General features: G+C 44.9%; 1 protein-coding gene across 9 annotated transcripts in view; it reads right to left on the reverse strand.

Annotated features, from left to right (window-relative positions):
* Positions 1-22,500, reverse strand: part of LOC110496981 (dystrophin) — a 394,538-nt gene that overhangs the window by 343,383 nt on the left and 28,655 nt on the right. The window lies entirely within an intron of this gene.

A 22,500-nucleotide genomic window follows, 5' to 3' on the forward strand; every position in this document is an offset into this window, starting at 1 on the left:
ATTCTGTTTTGAACAGTCTCTAATGAGGTAGTTGTCTACAGTAGAGTTCTGTTTTGAACAGTCTCTAATGAGGTAGTTGTCTACAGTAGAGTTCTGTTTTGAACAGTCTCTAATGAGGTAGTTGTCTACAGTATAGTTCTGTTTTGAACAGTCTCTAATGAGGTAGTTGTCTACAGTAGAGTTCTGTTTTGAACAGTCTCTAATGAGGTAGTTGTCTACAGTAGAGTGCTGTTTTCCTGATGTGGATCCAGACTTTGGCTTCGTCCCAAATGGCACCCTATTCCCTACATTGCGCGCTGCTCGATAGGGTACGATTTGGGACATGGGTGCAGACGTTTTATCCCTGCATAATGCCTCCTCTGTTTAATCTAAAGAGATGAATTCTGTTGAGGGCCATTGCTTGGCTGTGAGGGTAGTGAGATATTCAAATGATATCATTTCCATAATGTAGCTAATTATCTGAGTATTGGTGAATGGAATACTGAGAGGAAATCTTTAGCACACATGGGCCATCTCCCCTCCTCCATCTCACACACACACACACACACACACACACACACACACACACACACACACACACACACACACACACACACACACACACACACGCCATCTTTTCCATCTCCTGCTGTTATTCACAGTCATTTACACACACACACACACACACACACACACACACACACACACACACCATCTTTTCCATCTCCTGCTGTTATTCACAGTCATTTACACACACACACAAATGCACACAAATGCACACACACACACCACACACACACACACACACACACACACACACACACACACACACACACACACACACACACACACACACACACACACACACACACACACACACACACACACACACACACAGTCCAAATACAGAGGCTATAAAATAAACAGTCAAAATAGGAAATGATTCTGCATGTGTTTTCATCATCATATTTCTACAGTGCACCCTGTGCATTTAACAACACAGTCCCGTCTCCACTACCTGCAGTTTACTAAATAGTATTTCCCCTGGATTTGATCTAATAGTCTCGTCCATGCATTAAAAAAGAAAGTCTCAGTAGTTTCTTTATACACATCAGTCTTCAATAGACTTGACCAAATAATCCTTTAACAGGGTTGGAAAAACAGGGCTGTGTTATTGTGAGAGGCTGTCTGCTACACTACGTATTGACTCAGCCGGGGGCTGTCTGCTACACTACGTATTGACTCAGCCGGAGACTGCTGGTTGGTACACTATGTATTGACTCAGCAGGAGGCTGCTGGTTGGTACACTATGTATTGACTCAGCAGGAGGCTGCTGGTTGGTACACTATGTATTGACTCAGCAGGAGGCTGCTGGTTGGTACACTATGTATTGACTCAGCAGGAGGCTGCTGGTTGGTTGGTACACTATGTATTGACTCAGCCGGGGGCTGCTGGTTGGTACACTATGTATTGACTCAGCCGGGGGCTGCTGGTTGGTTGGTACACTACGTATTGACTCAGCCGGGGGCTGCTGGTTGGTACACTATGTATTGACTCAGCCGGAGGCTGCTGGTTGGTTGGTACACTATGTATTGACTCAGCCAGAGGCTGCTGGTTGGTACACTATGTATTGACTCAGCCGGGGGCTGCTGGTTGGTACACTATGTATTGAATCAGCAGGAGGCTGCTGGTTGGTACACAGTACAGATCTGATACGTGTGCCTGTTTAGGGCTGTGTGTGCGTGTGTGTGTGTGTTTAGGGCTGTGTGTGTGTGCGCGTGTTTAGGGCTCTGTGTGTGTGCGTGTTTAGGGCTGTGTGTGTGTTTAGGGCTGTGTGTGTGTGTTTAGGGCGTGGTACAGACCTTAGGGACAGACCTCTGAAAGCTGTAGACTCACTCAACAATAACATTCGACCGTGACTCAGCCATTTATAATGCACAGTCACAACCCTCAGAGATTACCTTTTAAACAACAAACATTTTAGTGTGTTTATCTCTTGGAAAACCCCTCACATGACCTCTCTCTCTAATTGGCTCGATGTGATCTGTGAGGATTTGAGGAGGGGGCGGAGACTACAACAGACCACCTTAGGGAATACGTTGGGGTGGCTGCTAACTCAGTGTTTACCCTACAGTTTTAATAGGCAGGCTGCCCCACAGCCATCGGCCTAGCTCTGTTCCCTTAGCACTCCTCTGAAAAATCTCTCTCTCTCTCTCTCTCTCTCTCTCTCTCGCTCTCTCTCTCTCTCTCTCTCTCTCTCTCTCTCTCTCTCTCTCTCTCTCACACACACAACATTATAGTTACTCTACAATACTAACCTAAATGACAGAGTGAAAGGAAGAAAGCCTGTATAGAATAAAAATATTCTAAAACATGCATCCTGTTTGCAAAAAGGCACTATAGTAATACTGAAACGCAATTCACTTTGTCCTGATTACAAAGTGTTATGTTTGGGGCAAATCCAATACAACACATTACTGAATCCCACTCTCCATATTTTCAAGCATAGTGGTGTCTGCATCATGTTATGGGTATGCTTGTCATCGTTAAGGACTGGGGAGTTTTTCAGGATAAAAAAGAAACAGAATGGAGCTAAGCACAGGTAAACTCCTAGAGGAAAACCTGGTTCAGTCTGCTTTCCACCAGACACTGGGCGTTGAATTCACCAGCAGGACAATAAACTAAAACACAATCCCAACTCTACACTGGAGTTGCTTATCAAAAACACAGTGAATGTTCTTGAGTGGCCGAGCTACAGTTTTGACATTAATCTACTTGACAATCTATGGCAAAACCTAAAAATGGCTGTCTAGCAATGATCAACAATCAATGTGGCAGAGCTTGAAGAATGTTGAAAAGGATAATGGGCAAATGTTGCACAATCCACTTGTGGAAAGCTTTTAGAGACGTACCCAGAAAGACTCACAGCTGGAATCGCTGCCAAAGATGCTTCTACAAAGTATTGACTCAGAGGTGTGAATATTTATATAAATTAGATATCTCTGTCTTAAATTTCCAAAATGTACAAACACAACAATAACAGCGGAACACAAATCACTTGTGCAGACAACCCTGTGTGATCAATGCAGAGGTAGTTAGGGTCAAGTTTTGTCTGATCAATTTCTCACTAATAATTTCCGATAGAACGCACACACACACGCACGCACACACACACACACACACACGCTGACACACAGCCCCTCCTCACAGCCATATTACAAGCCATGATGATGTTAACTCAATAATGTGCATTCCAATCATGTATTTCAGTAATCACTATTAATCTAATGTTCAGTTAACCAGAGACTTTTAGGGTCAGGTTTACTAAGCGTTTGCACATTTCACGCCTCAAGGGAAAATGAAACATTGCAGACAAGCAGGGTGAAAATAATTTATGAAGGTAAAGTGTAATTAAGATGAAGTCTAGGGCAGATGGAGAGTGTGTTATGCTTTGGTGCCAGTGCTTAGTTAGTGGTAAGTGGTAAGTAAGGGCTTAGCACAGTAAATGTGACTCACACTATTGTAGCCAGTTGGTCTGTGTGTTGGGATAAGAGGGGCCTGGGTCGTTCCCTGGTGTCTGTGTGTTGGGATAAGAGGGTCCTGGGTCGTTCCCTGGTGTCTGTGTGTTGGGATAAGAGGGGCATGGGTCGTTCCCTGGTGTCTGTGTGTCTGTGTGTTGGGATAAGAGGAGCCTGGGTCGTTCCCTGGTGTCTGTGTGTTGGGATAAGAGGGGCCTGGGTCATTCCCTGGTGTCTGTGTGTTGGGATAAGAGGGGCCTGGGTCGTTCCCTGGTGTCTGTGTGTCTGTGTGTTAGGATAAGAGGGGCCTGGGTCGTTCCCTGGTGTCTGTGTGTTGGGATAAGAGGGGCCTGGGTCGTTCCCTGGTGTCTGTGTGTCTGTGTGTTAGGATAAGAGGGGCCTGGGTCGTTCCCTGGTGTCTGTGTGTTGGGATAAGAGGGGCCTGGGTCATTCCCTGGTGTCTGTCTGTCTGTGTGTGTGTGTGTGTGTGTGTGTGTGTGTGTGTGTGTATGTGTGTGTGTGTGTGTGTGTGTGTGTGTGTGTGTGTGTGTGTGTGTGTGTGTGTGTGTGTGTGTGTACCTGTGGGAGCATGTGTATTATGTGTGTGTGTATCTGTGGGAGCATGTGTGTTATGTGTGTGTGTATCTGTGGGAGCGTGTGTGTTATGTGTGTGTGTATCTGTGGGAGCGTGTGTGTTATGTGTGTGTGTATCTGTGGGAGCATGTGTGTTATGTGTGTGTGTATCTGTGGGAGCGTGTGTGTTAGTTACTGTGTTTCTGGATGTATTACGATGGTCTGTCTGTCTGTCTGTCTGTCTGTCTGTCTGTCTGTCTGTCTGTCTGGCTGTCTGTCTGGCTGTCTGTCTGGCTGAGTTCTCCTGGCCACTCCAGCTTAAGTGATTTCATTTGAGAGGCTGAACGGTAGACAGACCCTTATTATGGCAGAGAGAACACAGCCACTAAACCAGGCAGCCAGCCAGCTAGCCAATCAGCCAGTCAGCCAGCCGGCAAGCCAGCCAGTCAACCAGCCAGCCACTTAACCAGCCAGTCAGCCAGCCGGCTCAGCCTTTCTCTGCACTGACCATTATTCCAGTGTCTATTTCTCAGCCAAAAGGCTACAAACTAACTGATGTTTCCTGCTATCTTGTCTCATGCTAGCAGTGTTGTGTTGGTGGTTTGTTGACTCTAGTCTGGCTGATAACATCTACACTAAGGTTACTTCCTAAGGTTACTATTCCCTATATAGTTTACTACTTTTGACCAGAACCTTGAAGTCAGGTCAGGTCAGGGTGTTCAGTCAGTTTAAATAGAACTCTCAGAATGTCGATGCCACAGGAAGCAGGAAGTGAGTGAGTCAGAATAGGAAGTAATGATGTCTATCAGTCTGCCTATCAGAGTGTCTCTAGAGAAATCACAGTGCTTACACTGCAAAGTTGTTAGAGCCACACCAAAGTCTCCTCACACAGAAGCACTGCTTCTAACAGAGTCCATTTATCAGTTATCAGCTCAGCTCCAAACTTCAGAGAGACAGAGAGAGCTCCATTATGTAATAGATACAGCTCTGTAGCCCAGAGGAGATAATGACTACCTCAGATTGCTACAGAACTGCTTCTATACCTTACAGAATTTGGCCTTCACAGAGGTCCGGAGGGCCGCACTTAAAATCTATTATATTTCCTCACCTTCCATATGATAAAACAAATATTTCTCTATCCCATCGCTTTTGAATTTTTCTATGCTTCCTGACTGTCTAGCTTTTGTTTTGATGACCGTTATCAAGCTGGACAGAGTGTAGAGACTATAGATGACTGTTATCAAGCTGGACAGAGTGAAGAGACTATAGATGACTGTTATCAAGCTGGACAGAGTGAAGAGACTATAGATGACTGTTATCAAGCTGGACAGATTGTAGAGACTATAGATTACTTATCAAGCTGGACAGAGTGAAGAGACTATAGATGACTGTTATCAAGCTGGACAGAGTGAAGAGATGATAGATGACTGTTATCAAGCTGGACAGAGTGAAGAGATGATAGATGACTGTTAACAAGCTGGACAGAGTGAAGAGACTATAGATGACTGTTATCAAGCTGGACAGGGTGAAGAGACTATAGATGACTGTTATCAAGCTGGACAGAGTGAAGAGACTATAGATGACTGTTATCAAGCTGGACAGAGTGAAGAGACTATAGATGACTGTTATCAAGCTGGACAGAGTGAGGAGACTATAGATGACTGTTATCAAGCTGGACAGAGTGAAGAGACTATAGATGACTGTTATCAAGCTGGACAGAGTGTAGAGACTATAGATGACTGTTATCAAGCTGGACAGAGTGAGGAGACTATAGATGACTGTTATCAAGCTGGACAGAGTGAAGAGACTATAGATGACTGTTATCAAGCTGGACAGAGTGAAGAGACTATAGATGACTGTTATCAAGCTGGACAGAGTGAAGAGACTATAGATGACTGTTATCAAGCTGGACAGAGTGAAGAGACTATAGATGACTGTTATCAAGCTGGACAGAGTGAAGAGACTATAGAGTGACGAGTGAAGAGACTATAGATGACTGTTATCAAACTGGACAGGGTGAAGAGACTATAGATGACTGTTATCAAGCTGGACAGAGTGAAGAGACTATAGATGACTGTTATCAAGCTGGACAGAGTGAAGAGACTACAGATGACTGTTATCAAGCTGGACAGAGTGAAGAGACTATAGATGACTGTTATCAAGCTGGACAGAGTGAAGAGACTACAGATGACTGTTATCAAGCTGGACAGAGTGAAGAGACTATAGATGACTGGACAGAGTGAAGAGATGATAGATGTTGATTGATATCATTTTTTTCAACAACAACAAAATGTTTTACTTGTGGGCTGAATTGAACGGGCTCAAAGACCAGATCCGGCCTGCAGACCTTGAGTTGAACACATGTGCCTTGAACACATTAATCTTTAAACTAAAAGCTGCACAGAACTGAAAGGCTAATAAAGAGATCTACTTTAGAGTTATTCTGGTCTCCCTACCCTTTCTGGTTACCTCTTCCAGGTTTGTGTGTGTGTGTGTTGTGTGGTGTGTGGTGTGTGGTGTGTGGTGTGTGGTGTGTGTGTGTGTGTGTGTGTGTGTGTACACAGAGAAGTCCATTAGGTTACAGCTGCAGAGAGAGAGAGTGCTGACTGCAGCCATGTCTTTCCCCTCATATCACTCCACTAAAAAGCCTTTTCCTTTTCCATGACACACAACCTCCCTGTAACCCTGACACTTCCCTGTCACAGGAGAGCCTCCTCAGGAACCATGCCTCTCTCACACAGGAGAGCCTCCTCAGGAACCATGCCTCTCTCACACAGGAGAGCCTCCTCAGGAACCATGCCTCTCTCACACAGGAGAGCCTCCTCAGGAACCATGCCTCTCTCACACAGGAGAGCCTCCTCGGGAACCATGCCTCTCTCACACAGGAGAGCCTCCTCGGGAACCATGCCTCTCTCACACAGGAGAGCCTCCTCGGGAACCATGCCTCTCTCACACAGGAGAGCCTCCTCAGGAACCATGCCTCTCTCACACAGGAGAGCCTCCTCGGGAACCATGCCTCTCTCACACAGGAGAGCCTCCTCAGGAACCATGCCTCTCTCACACAGGAGAGCCTACAGACCTCGGAGGGCCCTGTCCACTCCTACAGACCTCGGAGGGCCCTGTTCACTCCTACAGACCTCGGAGGGCCCGGTTCACTCCTACAGACCTCGGAGGGCCCTGTTCACTCCTACAGACCTCGGAGGGCCCTGTTCACTCCTACAGACCTCGGAGGGCCCTGTTCACTCCTACAGACCTCGGAGGGCCCTGTTCACTCCTACAGACCTCGGAGGCCCGGTTGACTTCACAGAACGGTAGGCAAGCACACACACACCAAGCTCTACCTCCTCCTCAGAGCCAAGCTACAGCACACCAGCATCTCAGAGCCAAGCCACCTCCCACCAGCATCTCAGAGCCAAGCCATCTCCCACCAGCATCTCAGAGCCAAGCCACCTCCCACCAGCATCTCAGAGCCAAGCCATCTCCCACCAGCATCTCAGAGCCAAGCCACCTCCCACCAGCATCTCAGAGCCCAGCCACCTCCCACAAGCATCTCAGAGCCAAGCCACCTCCCACAAGCATCTCAGAGCCAAGCCACCTCCCACCAGCATCTCAGAGCCCAGCCACCTCCCCTCCAGCATCTCAGAGCCAAGCCACCTCCCACCAGCATCTCAGAGCCCAGCCACCTCCCCTCCAGCATCTCAGAGCCAAGCCACCTCCCACCAGCATCTCAGAGCCAAGCCACCTCCCCTCCAGCATCTCAGAGCCAAGCCACCTCCCACCAGCATCTCAGAGCCAAGCCACCTCCCCTCCAGCATCTCAGAGCCAAGCCACCTCCCACCAGCATCTCAGAGCCAAGCCATCTCCCACCAGCATCTCAGAACCAAGCCACCTTCCACCAGCATCTCAGAGCCCAGTCCAGTAACAACAGCCCAGTCCAGTAACAACAGCCCAGTCTAGTAACAACAGCCCAGTCCAGTAACAACAGCCCAGTCCAGTAACAATCCCCTTAAAATCACAGTGAACTTGGCTTTGTCCCGACTGAGATCAATACCAGATGCAATCAAATTAAGAGTGAGGACAGCTGATTCAAATCTATTGAGTATATCTGTCCCCTCCATGTGTTTCTGTCTGTGGCCGCGCTGCATCACCTCTGACAACTCTACTACTAAACAGTATGTCATCACCTCTGACAACTCTACTACTAAACAGTATGACATCACCTCTGACAACTCTACTACTAAACAGTATGTCATCACCTCTGACAACTCTACTACTAAACGGTATGACATCACCTCTGACAACACTACTACTAAACAGTATGACATCACCTCTGACAACTCTACTACTAAACAGTATGACATCACCTCTGACAACTCTACTACTAAACAGTATGACATCACCTCTGACAACTCTACTACTAAACAGTATGTCATCACCTCTGACAACTCTACTACTAAACAGTATGTCATCACCTCTGACAACTCTACTACTAAACGGTATGACATCACCTCTGACAACACTACTACTAAACAGTATGACATCACCTCTGACAACTCTACTACTAAACAGTATGACATCACCTCTGACAACTCTACTACTAAACAGTATGTCATCACCTCTGACAACTCTACTACTAAACAGTATGACATCACCTCTGACAACTCTACTACTAAACAGTATGACATCACCTCTGACAACTCTACTACTAAACAGTATGACATCACCTCTGACAACTCTGCTACTAAACAGTATGTCATCACCTCTGACAACTCTACTACTAAACAGTATGACATCACCTCTGACAACTCTGCTACTAAACAGTATGTCATCACCTCTGACAACTCTACTACTAAACGGTATGACATCACCTCTGACAACTCTGCTACTAAACAGTATGACATCACCTCTGACAACTCTACTACTAAACAGTATGTCATCACCTCTGACAACTCTACTACTAAACAGTATGACATCACCTCTGACAACTCTACTACTAAACAGTATGACATCACCTCTGACAACTCTACTACTAAACAGTATGACATCACCTCTGACAACTCTGCTACTAAACAGTATGTCATCACCTCTGACAACTCTGCTACTAAACAGTATGTCATCACCTCTGACAACTCTACTACTAAACAGTATGACATCACCTCTGACAACTCTACTACTAAACAGTATGTCATCACCTCTGACAACTCTACTACTAAACAGTATGACATCACCTCTGACAACTCTACTACTAAACAGTATGACATCACCTCTGACAACTCTACTACTAAACAGTATGACATCACCTCTGACAACTCTGCTACTAAACAGTATGACATCACCTCTGACAACTCTACTACTAAACAGTCATGTGGAAAACAGAACAAAGGTCACTAAAGGACTTCTTATTCACTCAGATTCAGTGACCACTGAGGACATTTAGTCTCCAGAGACCTGTCTGAGTGAGAGTAGATACCATCTTATTAAAAGGGTTAGGGTTGAGACCTGTCTAAGGGAGAGTAGATACCATCTTATTAAAAGGGTTGAGACCTGTCTAAGGGAGAGTAGATACCATCTTATTAAAAGGGTTGAGACCTGTCTGAGGGAGAGTAGATACCATCTTATTAAAAGGGTTAGAGTTGAGACCTGTCTAAGGGAGAGTAGATACCATCTTTTAAAAGGGTTGAGACCTGTCTAAGGGAGAGTAGATACCATCTTATTAAAAGGGTTAGGGTTGAGACCTGTCTAAGGGAGAGTAGATACCATCTTATTAAAAGGGTTGAGACCTGTCTAAGGGAGAGTAGATGCCATCTTATTAAAAGGGTTGAGACCTGTCTAAGGGAGAGTAGATGCCATCTTATTAAAAGGGTTGAGACCTGTCTAAGGGAGAGTAGATGCCATCTTATTAAAAGGGTTGAGACCTGTCTAAGGGAGAGTAGATGCCATCTTATTAAAAGGGTTGAGACCTGTCTGAGGGAGAGTAGATACCATCTTTTAAAAGGGTTGAGACCTGTCTAAGGGAGAGTAGATACCATCTTATTAAAAGGGTTAGGGTTTAGACCTGTCTAAGGGAGAGTAGATACCATCTTATTAAAAGGGTTGAGACCTGTCTGAGGGAGAGTAGATACCATCCTATTAAAAGGGTTGAGACCTGTCTAAGGGAGAGTAGATACCATCTTATTAAAAGGGTTGAGACCTGTCTAAGGGAGAGTAGATACCATCTTATTAAAATGGTTAGGGCTGAGACCTGTCTAAGGGAGAGTAGATACCATCCTATTAAAAGGGTTGAGACCTGTCTAAGGGAGAGTAGATACCATCTTATTAAAATGGTTAGGGCTGAGACCTGTCTGAGGGAGAGTAGATACCATCTTATTAAAAGGGTTGAGACCTGTCTAAGGGAGAGTAGATACCATCTTATTAAAATGGTTAGGGCTGAGACCTGTCTGAGGGAGAGTAGATACCATCTTATTAAAAGGGTTGAGACCTGTCTGAGGGAGAGTAGATACCATCTTATTAAAAGGGTTGAGACCTGTCTGAGGGAGAGTAGATACCATCTTATTAAAAGGGTTGAGACCTGTCTAAGGAAGAGTAGATACCATCTTATTAAAAGGGTTGAGACCTGTCTAAGGGAGAGTAGATACCATCTTATTAAAAGGGTTAGGGTTGAGACCTGTCTAAAGGAGAGTAGATACCATCTTATTAAAAGGGTTGAGGGAGAGTAGATACTGTACCATCTAATTAAAAGGTATTGGTCTATTGTAGCAGTAGGGTAGCCTGGGTACCAGTCTGATTGTGCCATCATGCCACTCCTTGGCTAGCAGTAGAGCAGACTGAGTAAGTAGTCCATAGAAATCAAGTTATTACTGTCCTCTCTCTCTGTGGCCGCCTGTGATAGCTATGTTCTCCCTAAAATAATTTCCCTTCAATTGGTTTCAATTGAAAATGTCGCCAGCTCTCCAAGTCTTTCAACCCCAGATGACTCAATAACAGCTTCCCTTTAGAGGGCCTACCAGTTCATTGAGGAGAGAAGTTTGAAAAGGATGTGCGTCATTCAGTCACTGGTTCTAGCCCAGAGACAGAGAGACAGACTGACTCAGACCAACTACTCTCTCTCTCTGCCTCTTTCTCTGTTTCTCTCATTGTTTCTCTCTACCTCTTTCTCTGTTTCTCTCATTGTCTCTCTCTCTACCTCTTTCTCTGTTTATCTCATTGTTTCTCTCTCTACCTCTTTCCTTCTCTGTTTCTCTCATTGCTTCTCTCTACCTCTTTCTCTGTGTCTCTCTCTACCTCTTTCTCTGTTTCTCTCATTGTTTCTCTCTCTACCTCTTTCTTTTTCTGTTTCTCTCATTGTTTCTCTCTACCTCTTTCCCCATTTCTCTCATTGTTTCTCTCTCTACCTCTTTCTCTGTTTCTCTCTCTACCTCTTTCCCCATTTCTCTCATTGTTTCTCTCTCTACCTCTTTCTTTCCCTGTTTCTCTCATTGTTTCTCTCTCTACCTCTTTCCCCATTTCTCTCATTGTTTCTCTCTCTACCTCTTTCTTTCCCTGTTTCTCTCATTGTTTCTCTCTCTACCTCTTTCCCTGTTTCTCTCATTGTTTCTCTCTACCTCTTTATTTCCCTGTTCCTCTCATTGTTTCTCTCTCTACCTCTTTCCCCGTTTCTCTCATTGTTTCTCACTACCTCTTTCTTTCTCTGTTTCTCTCATTGTTTCTCTCTACCTCTTTCTCTGTTTCTCTCTCTACCTCTTTCCCTGTTTCTCTCATTGTTTCTCTCTCTACCTCTTTCCCTGTTTCTCTCATTGTTTCTCTCTACCTCTTTCTTTCTCTGTTTCTCTCATTGTTTCTCTCTCTACCTCTTTCTTTCTATTTATCTCATTGTTTCTCTCTCTACCTCTTTCCCTGTTTCTCTCATTGTTTCTCTCTACCTCTTTCCCTGTTTCTCTCATTGTTTCTCTCTACCTCTTTCTTTCTCTGTTTCTCTCATTGTTTCTCTCTCTACCTCTTTCCCTGTTTCTCTCATTGTTTCTCTCTACCTCTTTATTTCCCTGTTCCTCTCATTGTTTCTCTCTCTACCTCTTTCCCCGTTTCTCTCATTGTTTCTCACTACCTCTTTCTTTCTCTGTTTCTCTCATTGTTTCTCTCTACCTCTTTCTATGTTTCTCTCTCTACCTCTTTCCCTGTTTCTCTCATTGTTTCTCTCTACCTCTTTCTCTGATTCTCTCATTGTTTCTCTCTCTACCTCTTTCCCCATTTCTCTCATTGTTTCTCTCTCTACCTCTTTCTTTCCCTGTTTCTCTCATTGTTTCTCTCTCTACCTCTTTCCCTGTTTCTCTCATTGTTTCTCTCTACCTCTTTATTTCCCTGTTCCTCTCATTGTTTCTCTCTCTACCTCTTTCCCCGTTTCTCTCATTGTTTCTCACTACCTCTTTCTTTCTCTGTTTCTCTCATTGTTTCTCTCTACCTCTTTCTCTGTTTCTCTCTCTACCTCTTTCCCTGTTTCTCTCATTGTTTCTCTCTACCTCTTTCTCTGATTCTCTCATTGTTTCTCTCTACCTCTTTCTTTCTCTGTTTCTCTCATTGTTTCTCTCTCTACCTCTTTCTCTGTTTCTCTCTCTACCTCTTTCCCTGTGCCTCTCATTGTTTCTCTCTACCTCTTTCTCTGTTTCTCTCATTGTTTCTCTCTCTACCTCTTTCTTTCTGTTTCTCTGATTGTTTCTCTCTCTACCTCTTTCTCTGTTTCTCTCATTGTTTCTCTCTACCTCTTTCTTTCTCTGTTTCTCTCATTGTTTCTCTCTCTACCTCTTTCTTTCTGTTTCTCTCATTGTTTCTCTCTCTACCTCTTTCCCTGTTTCTCTCATTGTTTCTCTCTCTACCTCTTTCTTTCTGTTTCTCTCATTGTTTCTCTCTCTACCTCTTTCTCTGTTTCTCTCATTGTTTCTCTCTACCTCTTTCTTTCTCTGTTTCTCTCATTGTTTCTCTCTCTACCTCTTTCTTTCTCTGTTTCTCTCATTCTCTTTCTTTCCCTGTTTCTCTCATTGTTTCTCTCTACCTCTTTCTTTCTGTTTCTCTCATTGTTTCTCTCTCTACCTCTTTCCCTGTTTCTCTCTCTACCTCTTTCTTTCTCTGTTTCTCTCATTCTCTTTCTTTCCCTGTTTCTCTCATTGTTTCTCTCTACCTCTTTCTTTCTCTGTTTCTCTCATTGTTTCTCTCTCTACCTCTTTCTTTCTCTGTTTCTCTCATTGTTTCTCTCTCTACCTCTTTCTTTCTCTGTTTCTCTCATTGTTTCTCTCTACCTCTTTCTTTCTCTGTTTCTCTCATTGTTTATCTCTACCTCTTTCTTTCTGTTTCTCTCATTGTTTCTCTATCTACCTCTTTCTTTCCCTGTTTCTCTCATTGTTTCTCTCTCTACCTCTTTCTTTCTCTGATTTTCTCATTGTTTCTCTCTCTACCTCTTTCCTTCTCTGTTTCTCTCATTGTTTCTCTCTCTCCCCATCTCTCCCTTTGACACAGCTCTCTTTCTGCATCATCATGATAACCCACTGCCCCTTCTGCACTTTTGTTACCCACAGGGTTCAAGACACTCACAAATACTCTGTCAATTCAATTCAAGGGCTTTATTGGCATGGGAAACATGTGTTAACATTGCCAAAGCAAGTGAGGTAGATAATATATAAAGTGAAAGAAACAATATAAATTAACAGTAAACATTACACATACAGAAGTTTCAAAACAATAAGGACATTACAAATGTCATATTATATATATATACAGTGTTTTAACAATGTCTCTCTCTCTTCTCTATCTATGTGTCTCTCTCTTGTCGTTCTATCTATCTATCTATCTGTCTCTCTCTCTCTTGTCGTTCTATCTATCTATCTCTCTTGTCGTTCAATCTATCTATCTCTCTCTCTTGTCGTTCTATCTATCTATCTGTCTGTCTGTCTCTCTGTCTCTCTCTCGCTTGTCATTCTATCTATCCATCTGTCTGTCTCTCTGTATTTTTGAGACACACTCAAAAGAGCAGCACCTGTGTCTAAAAGCTTGTTCCCAGCTCCAGAATAAATCAGGCCTCTTGTGTAACAGGAGCCCATCCCCAGGTCCTCTGACTCAGGTTTAACAACAGGGGGGGGGAGCTTCCCAAAAGCTGTGTTACCAAACATGCTTCTTTACCAGTTCTCTCTCCAATTCTGGGGAATTCACCCTGTCTTTACCCTGCTCTGAATCAGACAGCCTGGGGTCGGTGAGTTGGATACTAGTGTAGGACAGCGTTTCCCAAACTCAGTCCTGGGGACCTCAAGGAGTGTACATTGTTGTTTTTTCCCACAACACAACTGATTTAAATAATCAACTCGTCATCGAGGTTTGATTATTTGAATAAGCAAAACGTATTAGAAAGTTTCTTCAAGTGCTGTCGCAAAAAATGTCAAACGCTGTGATGAAACTGGCTCTCATGAGAACCGCCACAGGAAAGGAAGACCCAGAGTTACTTCTGTTGTGATGAAACTGGCTCTCATGAGAACCGCCACAGGAAAGGAAGACCCAGAGTTACTTCTGTTGTGATGAAACTGGCTCTCATGAGAACCGCCACAGGAAAGGAAGACCCAGAGTTACTTCTGTTGTGATGAAACTGGCTCTCATGAGAACCGCCACAGGAAAGGAAGACCCAGAGTTACTTCTGTTGCAGAGGATACGTTCATTAGAGTTAACTGGCTCTCATGAGAACCGCCACAGAAAAGGAAGACCCAGAGTTACTTCTGTTGCAGAGGATAAGTTCATTAGAGTTAACTGGCTCTCATGAGAACCGCCACAGAAAAGGAAGACCCAGAGTTACCTCTGCTGTGATGAAACTGGCTCTCATGAGAACCGCCACAGGAAAGGAAGACCCAGAGTTACTTCTGTTGCAGAGGATACGTTCATTAGAGTTAACTGGCTCTCATGAGAACCGCCACAGGAAAGGAAGACCCAGAGTTACTTCTGTTGCAGAGGATAAGTTCATTACCAGCCTCAGGAATTGCAGCCCAATAAATGCTTCACAGAGTTCAAGTAAGAAACACATCTCAACATCAACTGTTCAGAGGAGACTGCATGAATAAGGACTTCATGGTTGAATTGCTGCAAAGAAACCACTACTAAAGGACACCAATAAGAAGAAGAGACTTGATTGGGCCAAGAAACACGAGCAATGGACATTAGACCAGTGGAAATCTGACATTTGGTCTGAGGAGTCCAAATGTTAGATTTTTAGTTCCAACCACCGTGTCTTTGTGAGACGCAGAGTAGGTGAATGGATGATCTCGAATGTGTGGTTCTCGCCGTGAAGCATAGAGGAGGAGGTGTGATGGTGTGGGGGTGCTTTACTGCTGACACTGTCTGTGATTTAATGATAATTAAAGGCACACTGCCGGGATACACCATCCAATCTGGTTTTCACTTAGTGGGACTATCATTTGTTTTTCAACAGGACAATGACCCAAAACACACCTCCAGGCTGTGTAAGGGCTATTTGACAAAGGAGAGTGATGGAGTGCTACATCAGATGACCTGGCTTCCACAATCACCTGACTTTAACCCAATTGAGATGGTTTGGGATGAGTTGGACCGAAGGAAAAGCAGCCAACAAGTGCTCAGCATATGTGGGAACCCCTTCAAGACTGTTGGAAAAGCATTCCAGGTGAAGCTGGTTGAGAGAATGCCAAGAGTGTGCAAAGCTGTCATCAAAGCAAAGGGTGGTTACTTTGAAGAATCTCAAATACCTTTTTTGGTTACTACATGATTCCATATGTGTTATTTCATAGTTTTGATGTCTTCACCATTATTATACAATGTAGAAAATAATTAAAATAAAGAAAACCCCTTAAATGAGTAGGTGTGTCCAAACTTTTGACTGGTACTGTACATATATATACAGTTGAAGTCGGAAGTTTACATACACCATAGCCAAATACATTTTAGCACAGTTTTTCACAATTCCTGACATGTAGTCCTGGTAAAAATGCCCTGTCTCAGGTCAGTTAGGATCACCACTTCATTTTAAGAATGTGAAATGTCAGAATAATAGTAGAGAGAATGATTTATTTAAGCTTTTACTTCTTTCATCACATTCCCAGTGGGTCAGAGGTTTATACATACACTCAATCAGTATTTGGTAGCATTGCATTTAAATTGTTTAACTTGGGTCAAACGTTTCGGGTAGCCTTCCACAAGCTTCCCACAATAAGTTGGGTGAATTTTGGCCCATTCCTCCTGACAGAGTTGGTGTTACTGAGTCAGGTTTGTAGGCCTCCTTGCTCACACAAGCTTTTTCAGTTCTGCCCACAAATGTTCTATATGATTGAGGTCAGGGCTTTGTGATGACCACTCCAAAACCTTGACTTTGTTGCCCTTAAGCCATTTTGCAACAACTTTGGAAGTATGCTTGGGGTCATTGTCCAGTTGGAAGACCCATTAGCGATCAAGCTTTAACTTCCTGACTGGTGTCTTGAGATGTTGCTTCAATATATCCACATAATTTCCCTACCTCATGATGCCATCTATTTTGTGAAGTGCACCAGTCCCTCCTGCAGCAAAGCACCCCCACAACATGATGCTGCCACCCTTGTGCTTCACGGTTGGGATGGTGTTCTTCGGCTTGCAAGCCTCCCCCTTTTTTCTCCAAACATAACGATGGTCATTATGGCCAAACAGTTCTAATTTTGTTTCATCAGACCAGAGGACATTTCTCCAAAAAGTACGATCTTTGTCCCCATGTGCAGTTGCAAACTGTAGTCTGGCTTTTTTATGGAGGTTTTGGAGCAGTGGCTTCTTCCTTGCTGAGCGACCTTTCAGGTTATGTCAATATAGGACTCGTTTTACTGTGGACATAGATACTTTTGTACCTGTTTCCTCCAGCATCTTCACAAGGTTCTTTGCTGTTGATTTGCACTTTTCGCACCAAAGTACGTTCATCTCTAGGAGACAGAACACGTCTCATTCCTGAGTGGTATGACGGCTGCATGGTCCCATGGTGTTTATACTTGCTTACTATTGTTTGTACAGATGAACGTGGTTCATTCAGGCATTTGGAAATTGCCCCAAGGATGAATCAGACTTGTGGAGGTCTACAATGTTTTTTCTGATGTCTTGGCAGATTTCTTTTGATTTTCCCATGATGTCAAGCAACGAGGCACTGAGTTTGAAGGTAGGCCTTGAAATACATCCACAGGTATACCTCCAATTGACTCAAATGATGTCAATTAGCCTATCAGAAGCTTCTAAAGCCATGACATTTTCTGGAATTTTCCAAGCTGTTTAGAGGCACAGTCAACTTAGTGTATGTACATTTCTGACCCACTGGAATTGTGATACAGTGAATTATAAGTGAAATAATCTGTCTGTAAACAATTGTTGGAAAAATGACTTGCACAAAGTAGATGTCCTAACCGACTTGCCAAAACTATAGTTTGTTAACAAGAAATTAGTGGAGTGGTTGAAAAACGAGTTTTAATGACTCCAACCTGAGTGTATGTAAACTTCCGACTTCAACTGTATGTATATATATTTTTTTGGGGGGGGGGGGGGGGGGTGATCTGAGGCCCTTCGGAAGGCAGCCAGTTGCCCATCCCTGCTGTTGATTATGCCGTCCTTCTACCACACTCAGAACAGAGCCTCAGAATCTCAGTCCTCTTTATTGTAGGATACTGTAGAATACTGTAGGATACTGTAGAATACTGTAGGATACTGTAGGATACTGTAGAATACTGTAGAATACTGTAGGATACTGTAGAAGACTGTAGGATACTGTAGAATGCTGTAGAATACTGTAGGATACTGTAGAATACTGTAGAATACTGATACTAGAATACAGTAGACTAGAACAGCCTTCATTCCTCCACTCTCTTAAGAGCAGAACCTAGCTAGAGCCCGGCACCTCGGTCATCTTCAATCGTTATGAAACCGGTTCTACTATAATAGAGTGTGAGGCTTCCTTCCACCCTGAAGTGGGAGTCTCTATTCAGACTGACCTTGCTAGGCGGCGGTGAGGAGAAAGGGCTTAAGCTGAACTGAAGTGTATGGCAAAGACACACTCTCACCGGGCCGGCCTTCTACAGCAAGCCATCTCCTCTGATTTGTATGGCAAAGACACACGCTCACCGGGCCGGCCTTCTACAGCCAGCCATCTCCTCTGATTTGGGGAGAGTCTGGATCTCATGGACGGGGTGTGTAACACGACCTACCAGGATGGTAGCAGGGTCAGGCTAGAACATGTCACATTTTAGTCATTTAGCAGACGCTCTTATCCAGAGTGACTCACAGTTAGTGGACCCATGGTTAAGATAACCACACATCACAGTCCTAGTAAGTACATGTTTCCTATAGAGCGTGTACAGGACATATATAAAACAGGAGCTGATTAGAAAGATCAAGGAAGCACTGTAGGAGATACGTGTTGCTTTAATGTGATGCGAAACTGTACCTGACACACACACACACGCACACACACACACACACACACACACACACACACACACACACACACACACACACACACACACACACACACACACACACACACACACACACTAACATAATAAAACACCACCTTAACTCTAATAAAACCCCATAAGCAGCTTAGTGGAAAAAGCAGAATATAAAAACATAAGGTTCAGTCTAAACTCCATCGTCAGATATGAGCAATTAGGGCCCTGAAACTAAAAAAAATCTGGCCTTTCAGGAGCTTTCTACTTCCTGCTTTAAGTGCACATTAAAGAACTCTTTATGCTAACAACAGATGGCAACTGAAATATCGGTCTATTCTCTCTTAGTTCCCTGCCGTAGAGTTTGGCATTGGCTAATAGTGAGTAATGGCTGCCAAAGGATCCATCTGAGAGACATGGAATTCCCTCGCCTCTCTCTCACTCTGATACACCGTGATACAGAAGAACGCATACAGAGGCAAACACACAACAATAATACACACACACACACCAAGCAGGCGTGTACACACATAAACACACACACACATACAGAAGCATATGATGCCCACAAACACACAGGCATGAACAAACGCAGACACACAGAAGTAAACGTCACACACACAAACAAAGACGCAGAAACACTCTCTCTCTCTCTCACACACACACACACACACACACACACACAGAACCACACACACACACACACACACACGCACACACACACACACACACACACACACACACTGAGTTGTAATGATGCCTTCAGTGACTAGAGGGGAACAGCAAGGTGGGGGGCAAGGCCTTTCACAGCAGGAACACAACACCACCGTTCCAAACCAGTGAGAGGGAGAGAGAGTGGGTGGGCGGCAGGCTAATGGCTAAGTCACCAGCTCTAACACACACACACACAGTCTATTTCAACTAACCTTGTGGGGACACACAATTCAGTCCCATTAAAAATCCTATTTTCCCTAACCCCTAAACCTAACCCTTACCTGAAAAGTAACCCTAGCTCCTAACACTAAACCTAAACCTAACCCTAATTCTAACTTTAACCCTAAACCCCTTAGAAATAGCATTTGACTTGTGAGCAGCCCTAGCAACGGGGGATATCTATACTGGGTGATACCTTCACAAGACTGCTAAACTGTGATGCATAGCCGAGCGGATTGTCCAAAATGTGGGGACCAACAAAATGTCCCCAGTTGGTCAACTTTTTGTTCATTTAGAATTATTTTGGGGACTTCTAGTGTAGTTAAACTCGTTCACACACACACACACACACACACACACACACACACACACACACACACACACACACACACACACACACACACAGACACAGACACACACAGACACACACAGACACACACAGACACCAGTTGGCTACAGAGGGGAGGATGGCTCATAATAATGTCTGGAATGGAGTGAATGGACATGAACCATGATACCATTACATTTACTCAGTTCCAGCCATTAATATGAGCCGTCCTCCCCTCAGCAGCCTCCACTGACTGACACAGACGTCACACACCCATCACCTCCCACCCGCAGTGGGAAGGACCCGTGTATAACATTAACAGCAGTGTTAGGGCTTCCAGCCTGAGGAGTGGGATGCAGAAGGGGACTGAAGCCGCGGGACAATAAGCCATCTGTCAATACAAGCAGCGCTTCCCCAGACAGCCTGCTTCATCTGACCAGGATCCACGGCTCAATCTGTCTGCAGCACCGGACAGGCCGGATCAACCAGGAGAAGGAAAGGAATCCCCTGGTCTCTCTCTCACTGACTGGCTGATCTGGCTGGAAACAGAGACTCACCACAGCTCAGTCTAGCCTGGAGATACACACCACAGCTCAGTCTAGCCTGGAGATACAGACCACAGCTCAGTCTAGCCCGGAGATACAGACCACAGCTCAGTCTAGCCTGGAGATACAGACCACAGCTCAGTCTAGCCTGGAGATACAGGACACAGCTCAGTCTAGCCTGGAGATACACACCACAGCTCAGTCTAACCTGGAGATACAGACCTAGACAGACCACAGCTCAGTCTAACCTGGAGATACAGACCTAGACAGGACACAGCTCAGTCTAACTGGAGATACAGACCTAGACAGACCACAGCTCAGTCTAACCTGGAGATACAGACCTACACAGACCACAGCTCAGTCTAACCTGGGGATACAGACCTAGACAGGACACAGCTCAGTCTAACCTGGAGATACAGACCTAGACAGACCACAGCTCAGTCTAACCTGGAGATACAGACCTAGACAGGACACAGCTCAGTCTAACCTGGAGATACAGACCTATACAGACCACAGCTCACTCTCAGCGGGTGTCTCCGAGGGAGTTGTGATATGAGCCACGGCTGTGATCCCACTCTCAGCGGGTGTCTCCGAGGGAGTTGTGATATGAGCCACGGCTGTGATCCCACTCTCAGCGGGTGTCTCCGAGGGAGTTGTGATATGAGCCATGGCTGTGATCCCACTCTCAGCGGGTGTCTCCGAGGGAGTTGTGATATGAGCCACGGCTGTGATCCCACTCTCAGCGGGTGTCTCCGAGGGAGTTGTGATATGAGCCATGGCTGTGATCCCACTCTCAGCGGGTGTCTCCGAGGGAGTTGTGATATGAGCCACGGCTGTGATCCCACTCTCAGCGGGTGTCTCCGAGGGAGTTGTGATATGAGCCATGGCTGTGATCCCACTCTCAGCGGGTGTCTCCGAGGGAGTTGTGATATGAGCCATGGCTGTGATCCCACTCTCAGCGGGTGTCTCCGAGGGAGTTGTGATATGAGCCACGGCTGTGATCCCACTCTCAGCGGGTGTCTCCGAGGGAGTTGTGATATGAGCCATGGCTGTGATCCCACTCTCAGCGGGTGTCTCCGAGGGAGTTGTGATATGAGCCACGGCTGTGATCCCACTCTCAGCGGGTGTCTCCGAGGGAGTTGTGATATGAGCCATGGCTGTGATCCCACTCTCAGCGGGTGTCTCCGAGGGAGTTGTGATATGAGCCATGGCTGTGATCCCACTCTCAGCGGGTGTCTCCGAGGGAGTTGTGATATGCAAGAAAACACGTTTCCATTACACTACTTGTGAAAGTGACAGGACAAATATAAACACCCCCAAAATGATTATTATTAGAGACGCAACAACTGAGCGTTTATTTTGATTCCCACATGTTTATTGAGGAGTTAAAAAATAGTCTCCCTGAAGAAGCTCATTACTACTTTATCACTCTGACATTCCAACACAACTTCAGCTGCACGGAGGTGACGGAAAGTTCCAGTGTTCCAGAATGAGAACAGCCACTGGAACACACACCTTTAAACACATCTCCTCACAGTTCACCAACCACACATACACCTTTAAACACATCTCTCCTCACAGTTCACCAACCACACATACACCTTTAAACACATCTCTCCTCACAGTTCACCAACCACACATACACCTTTAAACACATCTCTCCTCACAGTTCACCAACCACACATACACCTTTAAACACATCTCTCCTCACAGTTCACCAACCACACATACACCTTTAAACACATCTCGCCTCACAGTTCACCAACCACACATACACCTTTAAACACATCTCTCCTCACAGTTCACCAACCACACACACACCTTTAAACACATCTCTCCTCACAGTTCACCAACCACACATACACCTTTAAGCACATCTCTCCTCACAGTTCACCAACCACACATACACCTTTAAACACATCTCTCCTCACAGTTCACCAACCACACATACACCTTTAAACACATCTCTCCTCACAGTTTACCAACCACACATACACCTTTAAACACATCTCTCCTCACAGTTCATCAACCACATGGAGTTAAGTCCCTGAAACCTAATGAGCTCTCTGGCTAGTACTGTACCTCAACACACCTCCATGTCATTTGAACCCACGGACACATGACAACCCCATGTAATTACATTGCAGTCAACTCCAGGGAAGTGCACTTTGGATAAG

This window comes from Oncorhynchus mykiss, chromosome 18, assembly GCF_013265735.2.
Source record: "Oncorhynchus mykiss isolate Arlee chromosome 18, USDA_OmykA_1.1, whole genome shotgun sequence".
NCBI classification, from domain to species: domain Eukaryota; kingdom Metazoa; phylum Chordata; class Actinopteri; order Salmoniformes; family Salmonidae; genus Oncorhynchus; species Oncorhynchus mykiss.